We start from the raw sequence: 19,152 nt of genomic DNA, 5'->3' as shown, positions 1-19,152 counted from the left end.
TGCTTAATGGTTACAGAGCAATATTACACAACAGCTTAATCCAGGAAGAAAAGAACAACTCTGCATTTGTGTGATGCTGTATTTACACTACATGTGTGCTTTTTAAAAAAATAAAATTGAGTAGGAAATAAAGACTTCTACAAACTGAAAAGTCTCAAAGGCAATATCAAATTATATTATTTTACTTCTTTTTTATTTTTCTCTGACAAAAGCAACAGTAAATCACTACTCAGAAGTTAATATACTGTTTAACCTCCTTTACAAACAATAACAGAGGGACACAATGGCATATCTAACTGTTAATATCTCAAATTATAATCAGCACCATTTGAATGTTAAACAACATTTACATAGAAAATCCAAAGGAAGACTGATAATGCTCATTTTTACAGTCTACTGTGTTCTATTCTTGAAATTAAAAAAAAAGAAGCCACAGAAAGCAGTTATTAAATTCATGAAAGCTGTCTTCAAGTATTTGAAGGACTATTAATGTAGATGGTGGATTTGACTTATTCTGCATAGTTCCAGGAGCTGTTTTTTGGCTCAATAAACAGATTTGTCATTCAATGGGAACAAGCCTAAAAAGGCAAGTGATATTTTGCAAAGGTAACATAACCAATATATTCCCAACTACTGTGTTGACCTTCACAAGTAGGCATTAACTTCACATTCACAATTATCTTATAAAATATGTCATATTAGTGGTGTTGCCATTTTACAGATGAGGAAACTTTTATCTTACAGAGATAGTTTCTCAGTGGCTATAAAGACTCCCACTGGATATAAAAATTCTTGCTTTGTGAAGGAAATCCCCCCCCCAAAAAAAAACAGAAAAAAAGAAAAAAGCACCTCAAAAGCCATTGCAACCCTCAAATTCTCCCTTCTTACACAGCTGTTTTCCTATGTTAATTTTCTTGCATTATTAGTTTTCTTGCATTGTTCATTTGGAGAACAAACAGGTGGATATAAGACATCTATAGGCTTTTTCCAGCCCTATGATTGCAATTGTTCACTTTCTGCAACAGAGTTTAAAAGAAGGCTTAATTCTTTTTGTAAAGGGACAAGAAGAGATTACTTTATACTAGCTCTTTGCCAGTTTTCATATAACTTCAGATACCACAACTAACCCATTAGTAATTTTCTGGTGGTGGTGTTTATGACACATAGCTCTATCTTCAGTTTCTAAACTGACTTGAAGTATTCATGGTTAAAGTTTGAAACGGTGATTATAAAATAGAAATATTAATCATTGCAAAGATAGTGATTTTCTTCACAGAGATTAAATCTCAGCCTATAGTCCAGGTTGACATTCTAATATTAATTTAGAATTAAGTATATCTCTCAATATGAAATGTAAACCCACGATGATGATTTATGTGATCTGGGAGGGAGTCAGAAATTTTCCAACTGTAACACACCCTGATAGTGCTATATTTTTTCCATATTTCCTTCCAGTCCTTTAAACTTTTTCCTGCATATATATATAAATAAAATATGTGTGTGCTTATAAAATCAATATCAAATTTAAATACACTTGTATCCAGCTTTTTTCCTATTAATGTTGTATCTATCCTTTTAGATAAAGTTTTTCAAAAGCATGATTTTTATGACTATACATGGCTGTATCATACTTTATATTAACCATTCCATTGTTTGGCATTTTAGGTTATTTCCCAATTTTTAAAACACAATAAACAAATAGCACTGTAATTAACATCCTAATACACAAATCTTTGTCAGCAATTCTCATAATTTCCTTAGGCTGGAGTTCCCAGAATTAGAATTACGGGGTCAAAGAACATAAACTCTTTTAAAACTCGTGGTAAAAACTGTCAAGCAGCTTTCTACAAAGTTGTTTTGCCGACTTATACTCCTTAGGGCAAGCTGTGAGCATGTCCATCTCACAATCCTGCTGCCAGAATTACGTATTAGTAGGGATTTATTTTTAACTGTGGCAAGTTGATAGGGAAAAAAGGCCATTACGTTAATGTTACAACTTTTGTTTATTTTAATAAAATGGACTCATTTCAGATATATGTGCATATTTCTTTCAACAGAACATTAAAAAACAGAACATTTGAAAAAAATCAGAACATTCATAAATACACAAACATTAAAAATATGTAAAATAGAAATTGTGCTAGCAGGAATTTTTTTCCTAATATCAATGAGATTGCATCTACAGTTTCACAATTCATAATGTTGGCTATGAATTTATCAGATTGTTTTCTCATTATCTGAAAAAGTACTCACTTATTCCTAGTTTTCTCAGATTTTTAAAAAGTTTTCTGATGAGAATGGCTATTCAATATTTTCAAATTCTTTTTTGGCATTAGTAGAGATTATCTGTTTTTTTTCTAACAACATTTATTGGTGTTATATATTACTGGACTCTTAGATTTAAGTATCTTTACTTATGCATGGAAGATAGTTCTTTTAATTTACTGTTGAACTGGTTTGCTCAGTTTCTTCTAATATTTCTACAGGTAGTTGGAAAACTTCTATGGCAACTTTTGTATTTTATTGGTCAAGTTTTTATACCAGGAATATATACATGCTTCATATAATGGTTTTGATGATGGTCCAACATGTTTTACGCTCTGGAACAAAACAAAATATTATTTCATAAAAAGTTCTTAAATGTTTGGAAAATTTTACTAGTAATATCATCTTCCTTGAATCTGTTGCAGAGAAGACTCTTAGATAACTCTGAATCGTGAATACTATTCTAAACTTTTGCTTTCTAATGTTGAGATAATTTTATTATATATTTTCCAAAAAAAAATCAATTTTTCAGATTTCTAAATTTATTAGCACCGATATTTTATAGTTTACTAAGTGGGCTATGTTCATTTTTATGGCATAATAAAATTAAATGTATGCCCTCTTATCTTTTTAATGGATGTGGAAGGTATGCCTCTCTCCAACGGCATTAAAGCATTCTAGTTAAAAAGGCAGCCCTAGGGCAAGACTATTGCCATTTACTATGTAAACCTAAGGCAAGCTGTCTAACTCTTCCACACATCACATTTCTCTTCCCTAAAATATAAGTAATAATCATAGTACCAATGAGTAGATACGAAAATTGCATGTTGTTTTCAAATAATAGTAAAGCAGACATTTCAAGAGCAGGAAAGGAAAAAGTAGAACAGCCAAATCAGCAAAGAGAAAAGAAAACACAATAAATAAAGCAATCAAGGCAGCAAAAATAATAAAAGAGGAAGTAAAAATATATAACAGATATGAAGTAAAATAGAAGGGGTAAAATAAAATACATAAATCATTACAATAAATGTATATGGACTGAATTTTCCCATGAAGGGAGTTTAGGTCAACTGAAAAAAAAAAAAACAAAATTCAACTGTTTTCAAGAAACACACCTAACACAAAATAATAACAAGAACAAAAAGTTGTAAATAAATGGGTAGGCAAAGAGAAATCAGGCAAATTCAAACAAAAAGGAAGCAGTGTCAATTAGCAATGGTTAAGAGAAAACTTAAGCTGAATTACAATAAAGATAATTATAAATGGATAAAAGGCACAAGAAGATAAATCATAAACCCCACATGCACCAAAAAATATTATGAAGAAATACATTCTATTAAAATACAAGAAACTTTATAAAAAATAAAGTCACAGTGATAATTTTTACTATTAATGTATCTTTTTAAGAATTGAACATGACTATTAGACAAAGACTAACTTCATATCATTTAAATACAAATTATATTTTACTGATATGTTCATGGAACTTCTAAAAAAATCGATCATGTTCTTGACCAAAGAGGCAACTTAACAAATCCCTAAAAGTACAGACTTTTACGGCCATACTGTCTCATCTTTGGCAAATAAAAGTAAATAATAAAAAATGACTAAATTATCTCAACTACCTAGAAATTAAGAAAATAAACCATGAACCAAAGAAAAAAATCAAAAGGGAAATTATAAACTATCTAAAAAGCAATGAGAAGAAAAAGAAGAAAGGAACCCACTACTTACCATAAAAGAAAGAACAGCATCACAACACCCCCCCAAAAATTAAAAAGATGAAATTAAACCTAAAAGCTGAAATTAACAGAATAAAGAAATATTTAAAATAATAAATAAAACAAATGATTCTCTAAAACAACCAGCAAGACAGAAAAACCATTGGCATGCCTGATTAAGGGAAGAAGAGAAAGTAAAAATATACAAGTACAGTCATGAATGGCTTAATGACAGGGACACACTCGGAGAAATGTGTCAATAGGCAATTTCATGGTTGTATGAACATCACAAAGTGTACTTACACAAACCTAGATGGTATAACCTTCTACACACCTAGGCTGTATGTATGGAATTGCCTATAGCTCCTAGGCTACAAACCTATACAGCATACTACTGTACTGACACCGTAGGCAATTGTACGACAATGGTAAGTATGTGTGTATCTAAACATATATGAACGCAGCAAAGGTACCACAAAATATCATAATCTTATGGGACCACTGTCATATGTAATCTGTCTTCAACTGACCTATCATGATGGGGTGCATGACTATACAAATACAAAAAGAAGACATAACCATAGAAATCAAATACATTAAAAGAATTATGAGAGAGTAACACATACAACTTATTGACCACACTTTGAAAACTTAAGCGGGCAATTATTAGTAACATAAAAGTAACCAAAATTGAGCAGAGAAATGGAAAACCTGAGCAGACTGATTACCCTAGTGAAGTGGTTGCCAAATTTGCTGAACATTGGAACCATCTGGGATTCTTGAAAGCAGTTTATGTTGGGCTTCCAACCCCAGCTATTCTGATTTAATTGATATGGGGTGAGACCTGGACCTGAGAACCCTTTTAAAAGTTTCCCCAAGTGATTTAAATGTGCAGTAAAGTTTGGGAATCACTATGACACCACATTCAGAATGTGGTTCCAGAGCCATTAGCACTGGCATAACTGGGGAGCTTATTAGAAGTGAAGAATAGGCTGTACCCCAGACCCTCAGAATCAGAATCCACAGCTTAATAAGATCTGCAGTGATTCCTATGTGTACTTAAAAATGTGACAATCCTAGAACATACTAGAAATATGAGTAAAGAACTACCTTTGAAAACAGCACCAGGTCCAGGTGGGTGCACAACTGGATTTTATGTATCCTTTATCTAGCCTTTGGGTTCCAATGTTATTTACACTCTCCCAGGCCTTCGGAAATAATGACAAACTTCCTCATGAAGAATGCTTTCTTATCAGCCTCTATGAGGCCAGTAAAACTTGAATACCTAAATTTGTAGCCTCCCTCATTGAAACAAAACAATGAACCAACCAATGAAAGATCAAGCACACAAGTAAATGTGACTTCCAGATGCCTAAATAATATACCAAATTGAATATAGCAATATTATCAAAAGAACAATACACTATTATCATTGGGGTTTATTCCATGAATCAGTGCAGCTCACTATGAGAAAAGCTATCATTACGATAGAGAAAAAAGTCATATGATCATATCAAGATGCTGAAAATGTACTTGATACCAAGAGGCTGGCTTACCTAATAACAAATCTAAGCACAAACAGAGACAAAGCAAACAATACAGACTCTTCAGCAAAATTTAGAACAATAAATTGTTCCAAAAGGGGAACACTAGTCTGCCATTCCTATTTTCCCAATCTCTCCAGCCTCATCCTCTTTGCAGCCCTTAAAAATGTCATCTGGAAATAAACCAGTCACAAAAAGACAAGTACTGTATAATTCCACTTACGTGAGATATCTAGGGTAGTCAAACTCATAGAAACAAAGTCACATGGTGGTTGCCAGAGGCCGGGGACAGTAGGGAATGGAGAGCTGTTATTTAACAGGTATTGAGTTTCAGTTTTGCAAGATGAAAAGTTTCTGGAGATTGGTTGCACAACAACGTGAATATATTTCACACTACTGTATTATACACTTAAAAATGGTTAAGATGACAAATTTTACGTTATGTGTATTTCACTAAAATTTAAAAATGTAGTCTCAAATTTTGGACCCAGATTGTTACCATATTCTTGTTTACATATATTCAAGAACAACCTTTTACATTGACATTTATGTCTGTCATCTTATTTATAATAATTACTTGGTCATAATTCTCATCTTAATTGTTACTATTCTCATGATTAGTCTATATATCTGTATTTTTATTTATATATCTATGGCTATACTTTCCTGTTCTTAATTTTTTAATTGAATCATCACATTGCCAGTCTTGAGTTTTCAAGTAAAATTTTTACAAATAAAATGAGGAACTCTATTTTTTCCATACCATGAGTAATAAAGAATATATTTCCATTGCCTTCGACTGAAGGTGAAGCTCTTTGAATGAAAAAAAAAAATGTTTTTTTCATCACAATTTCAAGTATTCTCCACTGTCTCCTGGTATTTAATGTCGATAAAAGGAAATACAGAAGAAGTAACTTGTTTTTCATCCAGGATGAAGAAAATTTCAAAATTTCAAATTTTTCTTCATCCATGAAATGTACAAATTTCAACATGATATATTTAGATACAAGCCTCTCATTAAGTGGCTGGAATAGCATTAGTCATTTTGATCTGCACAGATAATTTTTAGCTCATCAAATTTTTCTCCATTTGTCTTTGATCCTACATTCTCCAATTTCTCCACAATGAACACCTAAATAAACCTCGAGTTTTCTATTCTCCCATCATCAACGCTTCTCTCATCATCTTAACCTCTGTGTTTCCTCTGCTTCTGGAGCGTATCTTGGGGTTGTCCTCTATATCAATGCTTCTTTCCACAGGATCAGTGCTGTTTCTTACTCCTCCTATGCAATTTTAACGCTATGAAAGCAATTTAATTTTTCTTGATATTCTTCCTTATCTCACATAATACCATATTTATTGAAGCTATTCTTTTGTAGGTTCACTTTTCATATAAGTCTTCTGAGTAATCAAATTGTTTTCTCTGGAATTTTTTTCTAGTTTTTTATTTTCAAAGATATGTCCTTGCAGACCTTGATCATATCCCATTTCCTTTGTTCCTCCATATTTTCTCACCAAGGGCATATTGTTGTGTGTGTGTGGTTTTTCCCCCCTTTTTAACATACTCGGTAATGTAAACTAATTGGAAGTGACAGAAAACAGATCAATAAGTCATCTGAAGATCAGCATAAAGGAAAGAATGAATTTCAAAGCAGTCAGAGGAAACCTTTGAGATTAGTGGAAACATCATCCTTGAGTGTGGTGCTGATTTCATGAGTATATGCATATGTCAAAACTGGCTGCCTGGGGTGGCTCATGCCTGTAATCCCAGCACTCTACAAGGCCAAGGCAGGTGGATCACTTGAGTCCAGGAGTTTGAGACCAGCCTGGGCAACATGGTGAAACCCTGTGTCTACTAAAAATACATAGCATGGTAGTATGCGCCTGTAGTGCCAGCTGCTCAGTAGGCTGAGGCACAAGAATTGCTTAAACCCGAGAAGCAGGGGTTGCAGGGAGCCAAGATCACACCACTGCACTCCAGACTGGGCAACAGTGAGATGCTGTCTCAATAAAACAAAACAAACAAACAAACACATATGTCAAAAGTCATCTAACTGTACACTATATATATGCAATTTATTGTATGCTATTATACCTCAATAAAGTTAGCAAGTGACCTATAAAGAGTGGTTTCCAAATTTTCAGAAAGTGCTATTTCTACAGCACAAGAAGAATCACAAGCGAATCAGAAACATTCAGTGTAATCAGGAATATTTTTGAAGGTATGAATTACAACAATCAGGTATTTTTTTTGCAGCTTCTAGAAAGTTATCTTACCAGGTTCCTCATTCATGGTCAAGTGAACTCTAACTACATTATAGTATATTCCCTAGTAAACAAAAGCACAAAAGCAGCAACCAGGACTTCTCTATAGCTTATCAAACTGGGAGAAGAGAAACTCTATCCACCTGAGACTACTATTCTGAATCAGCAATAATATTGGAGTGCTACAATTCTCAGTCAGATACCTCTCTATAAAATTCATCATCAGTATGCTACATAAGATGAGGAGCTCAGAGAAATCTTACAAATAATCATGTCTAGGATGTGGTCTACCTACAGGGCATAAAAGGATCACTGTAAGTATCTCCGCAGAAGTACCTGCTTTTTCTAGGCCTAGGTCAGGTTCTGAGTATGGGAATGATCCCACACACTGCAAGAACAGGTTATTCATTTAGTCTATTACTGGTCTAAGCCTCTGCTTCATAAATCTTGGACACTGTCTACAGCTAGGCATTGCCTTGGATGATAGGTATACAAAAAAGAAGAATGCAATACTCACTCAAAGGGGCTCAGAATTCATTAAGGGGAGTAGATATGAAAATAGAGATAAAACACTGCACTAAATGCTACTACTGTAAAACAGCACTGTACAGAGGCTCTGAAGAAGTCTCACTGAGGAGGTGACAAGGGAGTACGAGCATTCCAGGCAGAGAAACAACACGAGCAAAGACACAAAGAAGCAGCACATGGCTAACGCTAAAGGCATGGTCCATGTGTGCAATGGACAAATCATGAAGGGTTATATTGTATGTCATGCTAACAAGCTAGGCTTAGCCTAGAGTGGAGACCTTGGAAGCATATAAGGAGGTGAATGAAATAATCAGATTTGCACATAACCACAGACCTGCAATGGATATATCAGAGGGATTAAGAAATGAGGCAAGATATCAGCTACAGAGATTAGGAAATGATTAAAATGATGTATGCGAGCTAATGAGGCAGAGTGTAAATGTTTTTAAAGAGTTACTAAGATTCAGCATCAATTATCTCCTTTATAAAACATTTTGCCCCTCTCATCAGCGGCCTGAGCCTCTGTATTCATTCCTCTGTTCCTTCTACATTCTTTCTCCCAAAAACTCACAGGTACTCCCTTCTTCACCTGTCAACATTATATAAGGTAACATTATTCATGTGGGCTATTTTTGGGTATCAATTTGGACATGGTAAGCATAAAATGGCAGAATACTTTATCATGTCCCAACAGAAATGCTCATCTTCTAGTTCTACCTTACTTATTTAGAAAACACTGCTCTGCTTAGAAAGTACTTCAATTCAGAAAATGACAGCAGTCCAAAGTACCAAATTTTAAAATGAAAAATCCGTTGCATTGAAAACATTGCTGCAAAGTACACAATGGAGCCAGCATCTTACCATTCATCATGTCACTGTTCATTTCATGATATTAACAAGTGGAAGTGATGACTTTAATGGTAAGATCAAACCTGAAAGTCAAGTGGTTTTCCTGTCTTCTTCCTGCTGAATACTGCAGGAACATAGATACGTGCAAGGTATAGAGCACTGGGCAAGGGGAAGATATGTCTAGTGGAATCAGGAATTAAAATATCACAGCAAAAACAAGAGTTTGGCCCTAGTTTTATTATATAAAATAAAATGAAAGAGGGTAAGGTCCCTAGAGAGCAGAATGTAAGTCAAAAGACCCCAAAAAGATTTGTAACAACTTTGAAAACCAAAACCTGACCATTCTTTCTTAAATTCTTCTTTGATCAATGACATTATCAAGCAAAAGCTAAGAGTCAGCTAGGTGTGGTGGTTCACGCCTGTAATCCCAGCACTTGAGGAGGCCGGGGCAGGCAGATGACATAAGGTCAGTAGCTCAAGACCAGCCTGGCCAACATGGCGAAACCCCATCTCTCCTAAAACTACAAAAATTAGCCGGACATGGCCCATGCCTGTAGTCCCAGCTACTCAGGAGGCTGAGGCAGGAGAACTGCTTGAACCTGGGAGGCAAAAGTTGCAGTGAACTGAGATCACGCCACTGCACTCCGGCCTGGGCGACAGAGCAACTCTGTCTCAAACAAACAAACAAACAACAGTCAAATTAACATACAAAAGTACTTGTTTAAATTATTTGTAACCGAGATACGCTTTCAAAGTCACACAGAAGGAAAGAAAAATTGAGATTTCAGTAGGAGATTTGTCTATGATCTTTAAATCACATCCTTTAATCCTATAAGGTAGAAAAAGATTAAAACTCAGGTAGTTAGATACATATCTACTTAATATTTTATTCTGTTTGCAATATATTACTAAAGAATTGTATGCTCTTTTTAAACATTATGCTTAAATATGCAAGTGGGAGTTGCCTTAGAGCCTGGACAGTTTAGTCCAGCAAGCTTAACTTCTGCAAAGTTCAGTGATTTTAACAAGCCTAGAGCAAGTCCACTATATTTGTGATATGAAACAATCCCGGCTTTCCATCTGTGAGGCAGAAAATGCTTTGCATTATTAAATTGTAGCTGTATGTGGCAAAAGCAGATCTTGTAAATATGGAGAGGGAAAGAATTTAAATTGAGAGGAAACTTTAGATGCAGGAGGTCACTGTAAAAGGAACATGAGGCCAGGCATGGTTGGCTCATGCCTATAATTCCAATACTTTGGGAGGCTGAGGTGGGAGGATCACTTCAGCCCAGGAGCTGGAGACCAACCCAGGCAACATAGCAAGGCTCTGTCTCTACAAAAAATTTAAAAATCAGCTGGGCATGGTGACACATGCCTGTTGTCCCAGCTACTTGAGAGGTTTGAGGTGGGAAGACTGTCTGAACCCAGGATGCAGGCTGCAATGAGCCGTGACCATGCCACTGCACTCCAGCCTGGGCAACAGGGCGAGACTCCATCAGGGCGGGGGGAAGAGGGGAGTTACATGAGATACTTGGGTAAAAGCAATCACTAAAATACTGCCGAGAGCAGCAGATACAGTCACAATCTCACCTAGAGGAATTTATGACTGAGATCTCTTTTCACATAAGGATTCTGACCCTCCCTTAAGGTGAACCTAGACATTCAACTAAGAAAAATACAGGTTATAGCAATAGCCTTTAAAATTTAGCAAATTACAACCTATTTATGTGCAAGCCCTCTCGGAAGTTTTCTGGAACTAGGCGAAGTATTAATTAAGTGCCTACATCAATATATTAAAATTTTACTTGGATTCTATGTTACCTTATGACACCATTTCAGATAACACAAGACCTTAAAATATTGTTGTAAAGTTAAGGAAAATTTGAACTAACTGTATCCCATGAACGAGTCCTTTCTCTGACAGCAATGTGAAAGGAGAGCACTGTGTTGAAATTAACTCTTCTCCCATTCTTTCTTTCTCTGACCTGTATATTAATACAATTCATGAAATACAAATCTGACTTGCTGAAAAACCCCTGATGACTCACTACTTAAGAACCTATATTCTATATCATGGCTTTAAATGGTGCTCAACATCAGACACTAAGTTCCCTTCCTTTCCCCTTCTTCCATGTGAAATGCTCTTTCCTCTGCTAGGACCATATCCACCCTACAGCCTCTTGTTTGTCTTTTATATCCAAACTGTTCCACGCATCTTATCATATTCCCTGGGAAGGGGTAGACATCTCTGACTCCACTATGATATCATGCTCCTTTAAATATAAACCTGTGTGCACATATCTCTTGCCCAGTAGGCAGTCACATTTTTTAAAGGTTTGTCTTCAATTTCAGGCAAGAAATAGTATTCAGAGGTCAAATAAGGGTAATGGTAACTGAGAGGTGAAAGTAAATTCAAGAGACCTTTCTAAGCAGAATATGAATGAATATTTGGAGGATAAGGAAGAAAAAGGGTTCCTGGGAAAGAAATCAGGAGCAACTCTAACCAAGGGTGTCTGGATAGGATTCTGGTGACTCCAGGATATCTTAAAAAGGGAAAAAGCAAAAACAAAGAAAACAAAAAACCCAAGTCTGGTTAAAGAAAATAAATTTAATTTTGGAAATGTTACATTTGAGTTAACCATGAGACATCTAGGGAAACATGTCCAAAAAGTAGTTGGACACTTAGGTCTAAACCATTAGGAGAGAAAGCTATTTCAAAGGCATACATCTAGGAGAAAAAGTAAATATATTTTAAAAATTGCAAGGTACTGAAAACACAGAGAATTAAAGACAAATATCTGATTAAGAAGACAGAAGAAATCACCACACGCAATTTTTTAAAATAGGAAGGTTCCTGGATTACCAGGAAAGATCCTGTTTTCAGAAGCATGGGCAAAGTTTTAAACAGAGCCTGGCCAACTACATCAAATAAATACTCAGGAACATGGAAGCAAGAACAGAACGGAAAGAAACCACTGGTCAAGGATTGAATGAGAATCATTTCAGTGGGGAGAAAAGCTCAGGAGAAATCAAGATGGAATTTCAGGGGAAATCAAGATGAGATTTTGACATCCTTCATGTCATGTTACGAAGAAGAGAGCGATGAGACACTTGGTTGAAGGGGCTTGTCTGAATGAGGAGCAAAAGATATACATGTCTTAAAATAAGAAATAAGTTGGCAGATAGGAATCAGTGAAATAAGAGGCAGAGTAAGAGGGCTAGGAAAAGTAAAGGACAGATACAGAAGTTTCAACAGACACGGAAAGTTGATGGCTTCATAAAGTAGAAACACCATGGAAAGGAAAAGAGGAAAAAAATTTATACAATGTTAATACAAGCTTCTACAAAATAAATTCTTGGTAGGAAAAAAGTAATCTCTAAAGATACATTTGTACCCGTTCTCATGTCAATACTGAGATTTATGTAACAAAAGTCACTCCACCTTTCCTTTTATGCCAATAGGCTTACAACAACATTTGCTTTCTAAAAATTACAATTCTATTTCATCATGAGACTTGAAAGCATCTGTTTCTTTTGCCTTCTTTATAAAATCTCTAACATTCTATTCTTATGCATCTTCTGTAACTTGGGTATGTCATCTTAAGCCTTTAGAGAAGAGCAGTATAAAAATTCAACACTTTTTTTTGTTTGTTTGTTTTTGAGACAGAGTGTCACTCTGTCACCCAAGCTGGAGTGCAATGGTATGGTCTCGGCCCACTGCAACCTCTGCCTCCTGGGTTCAAGCGATTCTCCTGCCTCAGCCTCCCAAGAAGCTGGGACAACAGGCAAGTGCCACCATACTCGGCTAATTTTTGTATTTTCAGTAGAGACGGGGTTTCACTATGTTGGCCAGGCTGGTCTCAAACTCCTGACCTTGTGATCTGCCTGCCTCAGGCTCCCAAAGTGCTGGGATTACAATTCAACACATTTCTATCTGGTTCCACATCAAATGATACTTTCTGCAGGAAGCCTTCTTGATCAAACTCGCTGGAAGAGAAAGTAGAATGAAGAAACCCCTCACTTTTATCAAGCACCTGCTATCTGTCAGGTGTGCTTCCCTATCTGATCCTCACAACTGGCATGAACACAATTGACTGCATAGAGCAGTTGGCTGACTTGCTCACTCTCCTGATGACCCTTACAATCATTCAAGGGAAAATTTTAATTCCAAAGTTCATGCTCTTTTCACTCCACCATGCCACCTACAAGGGCAGGAAACAGTGTTTCACAACTTTGAACTCCTACAACACCTGCGTTGTAATACTAATATTTAGTCTTTATCTTAAATATAAATACATATGCAATATATATTTCATATATTATAATTATGTATATATTATTTTGTATATTTTATGAACAAAAACGTTTGGGAAAAGCAAGGTTCATGTGTAACTCACATTTTTATCTTCTCCAGTATCCAGCCAAATGTGATGCATGCAATAGATGCTCAATAAATATCTGTTGGCTGAAAAATCTACCTATAAACAGCTCTTTCTGAATTGTTCATGGTTCTTGGTGTAAAATGGTGTGTATTTTACACAGGGCAAATGGCTGTCTCTGCTTCTAATGTTGAGCTGACTCAAATGTAGTATTTAATTGTTAACTCAGCAATCATTAGGCAATGAATGTTATTTGTTATCTCATAGAGTAGGTGACTGGGGAGACATGGAAAAATCTCCTTCTCTCAGGACCTTACGAGATATTCCTAAATTGGCCCCCTTTTTTTCTCTTTCACATTAAGTATTACAAATAATCAGGCTAGAAGCACTGTGGTGGCTGGGCATGGTGCCAACTGCTATGTAGATCAACCTTTCAAGAGTGGGTTGTATACAAGTTCCCATAATGTACCCTGTAAAATTACGTAGCTGAGGGCTATGCGTTCTTCTGGCTTTTTAAGAGTGATTTGTGAAAGAAACACTTCCCTCATCCTCTCTTCCTTTTCTGAACCCTATTCTAAATTTGAACATTTAAGAACTTTATTGAATGTGATGTCTCCAAACAAGTTAGAGAATAAAGAAGAAAAAAGTTTCTAAAACAGAATTATGTTTAAAAAAAAAAAAAAAAAAAGTCCTTTGATTTTAGCACTGACCCATACAGACCTCATTCTCAAATTACTTAAAGGCTTTACCTACGATGTCAGGTCTTACCTGTCGTTAACTAGTTCTTTCAGCATCTTTCTCCAAATATTTTTATGAATAGAGAGCCTATTTATAGTCGAATGCATACTGTCTAGTGCCAAAGTTTAAAATAACCTTTTAAGTAGCATGACATAGTGCATTTTTCTTCATTAAAAATATCTTGATCCTAATGGACACAATAAACGAGGACATGAGAAGAAACAGACATGAATTTATTAAGAAGTGAATGAGGCCAGGTATGGCGGCTCACGCCTGTAATCCCAGCACTTTGGGAGGCTGAGGCAGGTGAATCACAAGGTTAGGAGTTCGAGACCAGCCTGCCCAACATGGTAAAACCCCATCTCTACTAAAAATAGAAAAATTAGCCAGGCACGGTGGCAGGCGCCTGTAATCCCAGCTACTCAGGAGGCTGAGGCAGGAGAATTGCTTGAACCCGGGAAGCAGAGGTTGCAGTGAGCCGAGATCGCACCACTACACTCCAGCCTGGGCAACAGAGTGAGACTCCATTTCAAAAAAAAAAAAAAAAAGTGAATGAAATATGATTTGAAAAAGCCAGAGTAAATTTCTCTTTTCTTTGACTTTGACTTTAAACACCACATTTGAAGATAAAATGTGGTATGAGGTCCTCAAGGGCCTATGCAAATTTGTCTCCCTTTATGTACAGATTAAAACGTACTAAGTTTGTCCTAAATTCTAAGATTTGAAAAATCAAGCAAGTATCGGCTCCAGTGATCTCAACAGATGAACAGATGACAATGAATACTGCAGATTTTGAACTAGTTTTCCTAATAATTACCTGGTTCATTTCTATTAGTTTTATGACAACCCTCTGTTGATTTTGATTTCAGTATCTATAAAACAACATTGAAAAGAGAGCTGTCTCAAAATTTTTAGGACTTAAAGAATTTCTTAAGTGCAAGATAAGCACATATCTATCATTAATAGATAATCCTTCTTTGATTTACTCAATTATTTATTTAGTGTCATCCTTGTTCCAGAGAGGATATAAGGTGGCTTACTTGAGGTACACCCGATATATAATCCTACAGGTTCCTAGAGGTGTTGCCACACTACATGCATAAGTCAACACACAAAATAGCACAAGCACCTATAAAACCTACAAACAGGAAAGTAGCATGTTAAGTCCATGTTATTCCAGGTAAGAAAGTTCTGCTTAATGTTACTAGAAGGGCCCCAAAAGTTTATATCATAAAATTTGCAAAAACTGCCCTAGGATTTAACATGTCTTCATCATATTACCAGCCTAGAATTCCCCACAAAACTACAGCCTTCCTGAACTCCAAAAGAAGACATTAGTTTGGAACTGACTTAGAAGCAAAAATCTGAATTCTAGATTGCTATGTTTTCCTTGGATTTTACCCATTCTAGCATTAGGCAAGTGATTGAGATTGGGAAATCTTAAAGATCATAGTCCAAAGAATGTAGACACACAAAATAATAAAGCAAGTCAAAGCTAATTTCCAAAGATTACAACCCAATCAATCACACATTTCCAAAAAGTAGCGGCGGAGTTTTTAATTATTAAAGGTAAAAAGAGATTCACGTCTAAATCCCAAAATTAATGGTTTACCCTCATTTGGTCCACAAGAGTTGTTTGCTATAGCCGAGAGAGGACATTTTTAGTTCTATTGCTCAGGAGGGATTAACTTGTTAAAAGGAAAAAAAAAAGTGAATATAAATATATAACTTCTGACTCTATCATAAACAAGGCAAATGTATATCCCTAGAAAAATGAGGTGCTTAGTACGTCTCAGCCAAAATTGCAATGCCATGTCCCTAGGTGCTATCTATCTGAGTTATAGAGAACCTTCACTCTGAAAAGATTATGGCGCCCATCCCTGCCATATAACAAAGAATGCAAACAAAATATTAAGTCACAAATAGTTTAAAGAAATGCCATAAAGGCTACTTAAAAGCTCTATAAAATAACAAATGACAAAAGAAATTTAAATATTTTACAAAATATTATCAAATATTCCTTCTTCCAAAAATGTGTTGCCTTTGTTGCTTGTGCTCAAATACTAATTCCAATACAGAAACTCAAGGTAAGAACTAAAGGCCTATCTGTAGATGTCCATACTATAGTTTGCAGAGCTTTAGGGTCACCCTTCAGAAGTTCTAAGTCAGCAAGGAAGTAGTCTCAAAGTCAAACATTCAAGTCTGATGCTGGAGAAAAACCAAGCCAGAGAAGGTGTTAAGTTTGTGGGTGGGCATATGTATCTGTACTTACAGGATGATTGGATGGGATTCCACCTTCAAGTCAACAGTGGGGAACAGATTTCAAAGAGCCTATACCTCCAAAAGGGCTTGAATTTTTGCCATCTCTTCCCAAGTCGTTGGGGAATAAACACAAGAATAGATGGTAGCAATTTCCATGGGTTGCACATCTCCCAGTGGAAAACTACCAGTGAAAAGAAAGTGTTGGCATTCAAGGTGATCTTTTTCAAAAGCTTAGCTTGTATTTGGTATAACAATTCAAGCAGCAAAGTGATTTGATTGTTTCATTGCTTGTGGTGGTAGACTGAATTTTCTCACAAATGGATCGTGCCTTCTCAAGACACTGAATCTCAATTTTGGAGATTTCATATATTGGCCAAGGCCAGAATACAGAGATAAAAAGAGCTTCCTAAAGATAAATTATGTCCTAAAACACCAAATATGCTTATATTTATAAAAACAAGCTTTTAATAGAAAGTATAATTTATACCAATTGACTACAAAACAAAAAACTTAAGTTCTAGTTGTTCACATTAAAAATTAGAAAACATTTTATATTCTAGGTTTAATTTATTTCAAAGTATTACAAAACAAACTCATAAGCTCATAAAAAATTCTTTAATAATCTCTATCGTTGAGTCCAAAACAGAATTCCTTAATAAGCCTTATGGTTGAGTTCATAGTATTACAATACACAAAGCATATTAAAATGAATATTTTACATTCTAGATAATCAAATAAAAATCTAATTCTATTCCATTTAAGTTGGATATAATGTGTATTTTATTACATTCTGGCTCTAAAAAACTAGAATTGATGTATGATTTACATATACACAATTTTCAACTAATTATAAAATGTATTTATCTGTAGCATCCCAGTTTCAGGACAGTCTCAAAAAGGTTTGAGTTCTAAGGAAAATTTAAAAGGGAAAAAAAATTAGAGATGTTCTACCTTGATTGTTTCTGTTTGCCATGTTATATGCAAACAGAGAAATAAAGAGATACTACATTGAATGAAGCAAAAATGAAATTTTAACCAAGCTTCTTGACAAATATAGAAAAATCGAATGATGTTACATAACTATTCAAGGATTATTTATTCAGCTCAAGTAGAGAACGGTTTTAGGTGAGTATAATTCCTTCTGTACATGTTCAGAAATGCACTTCAAACAATAACTACTATATTAATTTCAAATCAAGCTTTCATTCAAATGCAGAAAACATATCCGTTGTTTAGTCCAACTTATAATAGCTATCAACTCTTTTTCCACCAAAGGTTCCCCTCTACTCCCACCTCATTGTTTGTAAGATGAGTAAGGAGACTTTTAAAAAATGTTCGGATAAAATTCATTTTGTCTACCATGCAACACAAGGAAAATATCAGTTAATTAAACAGGAAAAAATATTTGTAAAGTTAAAAGACCCTGTAAGTTAATGAAATACTCTGAATTTCAGAAAATTTTTGACGAAATGTATTATATTCTAAACATTCTTTTTGGAAAGATAACTAAAATAATATCAATCCTCCATTCACACCCAACAAAATAAAATAAATTTAACTGGGAATTACATTTTAAATTGTTCATTTTTAATGTTTTGCTCTCAATGTATAGTAATATTTAAATGATTTATGAAGAAAATGACAAATCAACTTAGCATACATTTTTAAACGTGTTTAATTAGGAATTTTTATCTTTGAAGTGTATCCTACTTTTGTCAACAATATGATTTTGTACAATACAGAATTAATAAGTATTTGGAAAAAGATAATTTTTCTAAAATAAACAATATAGACAGGACTCAGAAAAATACAGTCTGTTTTGATTTTGCATTTTTACTTGTATATCTACTTGCTGTATCTTTCTAAAATCATGTTAAGACAAAATTGGTCTGATATATTTTCTTGCAATTTTGAGGTTCTTCTGGTATTTCAGCCTCATATTAGCTAAGCACAACTTCCAGGAAGATCAAACGATGGAGGACCTAAAAACTAAGTCTACCTGAGGAAACTTTTCCTATTACTTCGTATGAACTTTTTGGTTTATTTTCAATGAAAAGATACATGAGATTGTTTGGGGAGATGGGGGGCATGTGTAGCTGGTTCGGGCTTTTTGTGTTTGGTTTTGTTTTTGTTAGTTTATTCTTAGAGCACTCTTTTACTAAAGTCACCAATATAATTCACATTCTTTTAATAATGAAAAACTCCTTGTGCTAGTTTTATCTCATGAGAAAAAACACGGCTCCTAAATCAAAAGCAAAATGCTGTATGTTCAGAGCTATATGAAGACAGCCAAGTTATAAAAGCCCATTTTCAGATCTGGAACAACTTCTGAAAACAAAGAGGGTATTTGGGATACCTTACGCTACAGAAAAAAAATTCCTGCTTTCATTATTTCCTGATTCTGGAGATCCAATAAAAACCTTATGGAATAAAATGTCTTGCAAAAATCCTTCAGTGAAAACATAACCAACCACTCCCACCCCCAACCCCCTTTTAAAGTAATGAGAGTTGATAAACTATAATTACAGTATGAAAATGTTTACATTTTCTTATGAGTTTTAAAAGAAAGATTAAAAGACTCATTGGCTTTTCAAACAGCAA

At 34.9% G+C, this 19,152-nt stretch overlaps 1 protein-coding gene across 50 annotated transcripts in view; it reads right to left on the bottom strand.

Moving 5' to 3' along the window:
- The window catches only part of NFIB (nuclear factor I B), a 452,087-nt gene that overhangs the window by 76,611 nt on the left and 356,324 nt on the right, over positions 1-19,152 (bottom strand). The window lies entirely within an intron of this gene.

The sequence above is a fragment of the Macaca fascicularis genome, chromosome 15 (genome assembly GCF_037993035.2).
Source record: "Macaca fascicularis isolate 582-1 chromosome 15, T2T-MFA8v1.1".
NCBI classification, from domain to species: Eukaryota; Metazoa; Chordata; class Mammalia; order Primates; family Cercopithecidae; genus Macaca; species Macaca fascicularis.
This window is presented reverse-complemented; position numbering and strand designations above follow the sequence as displayed.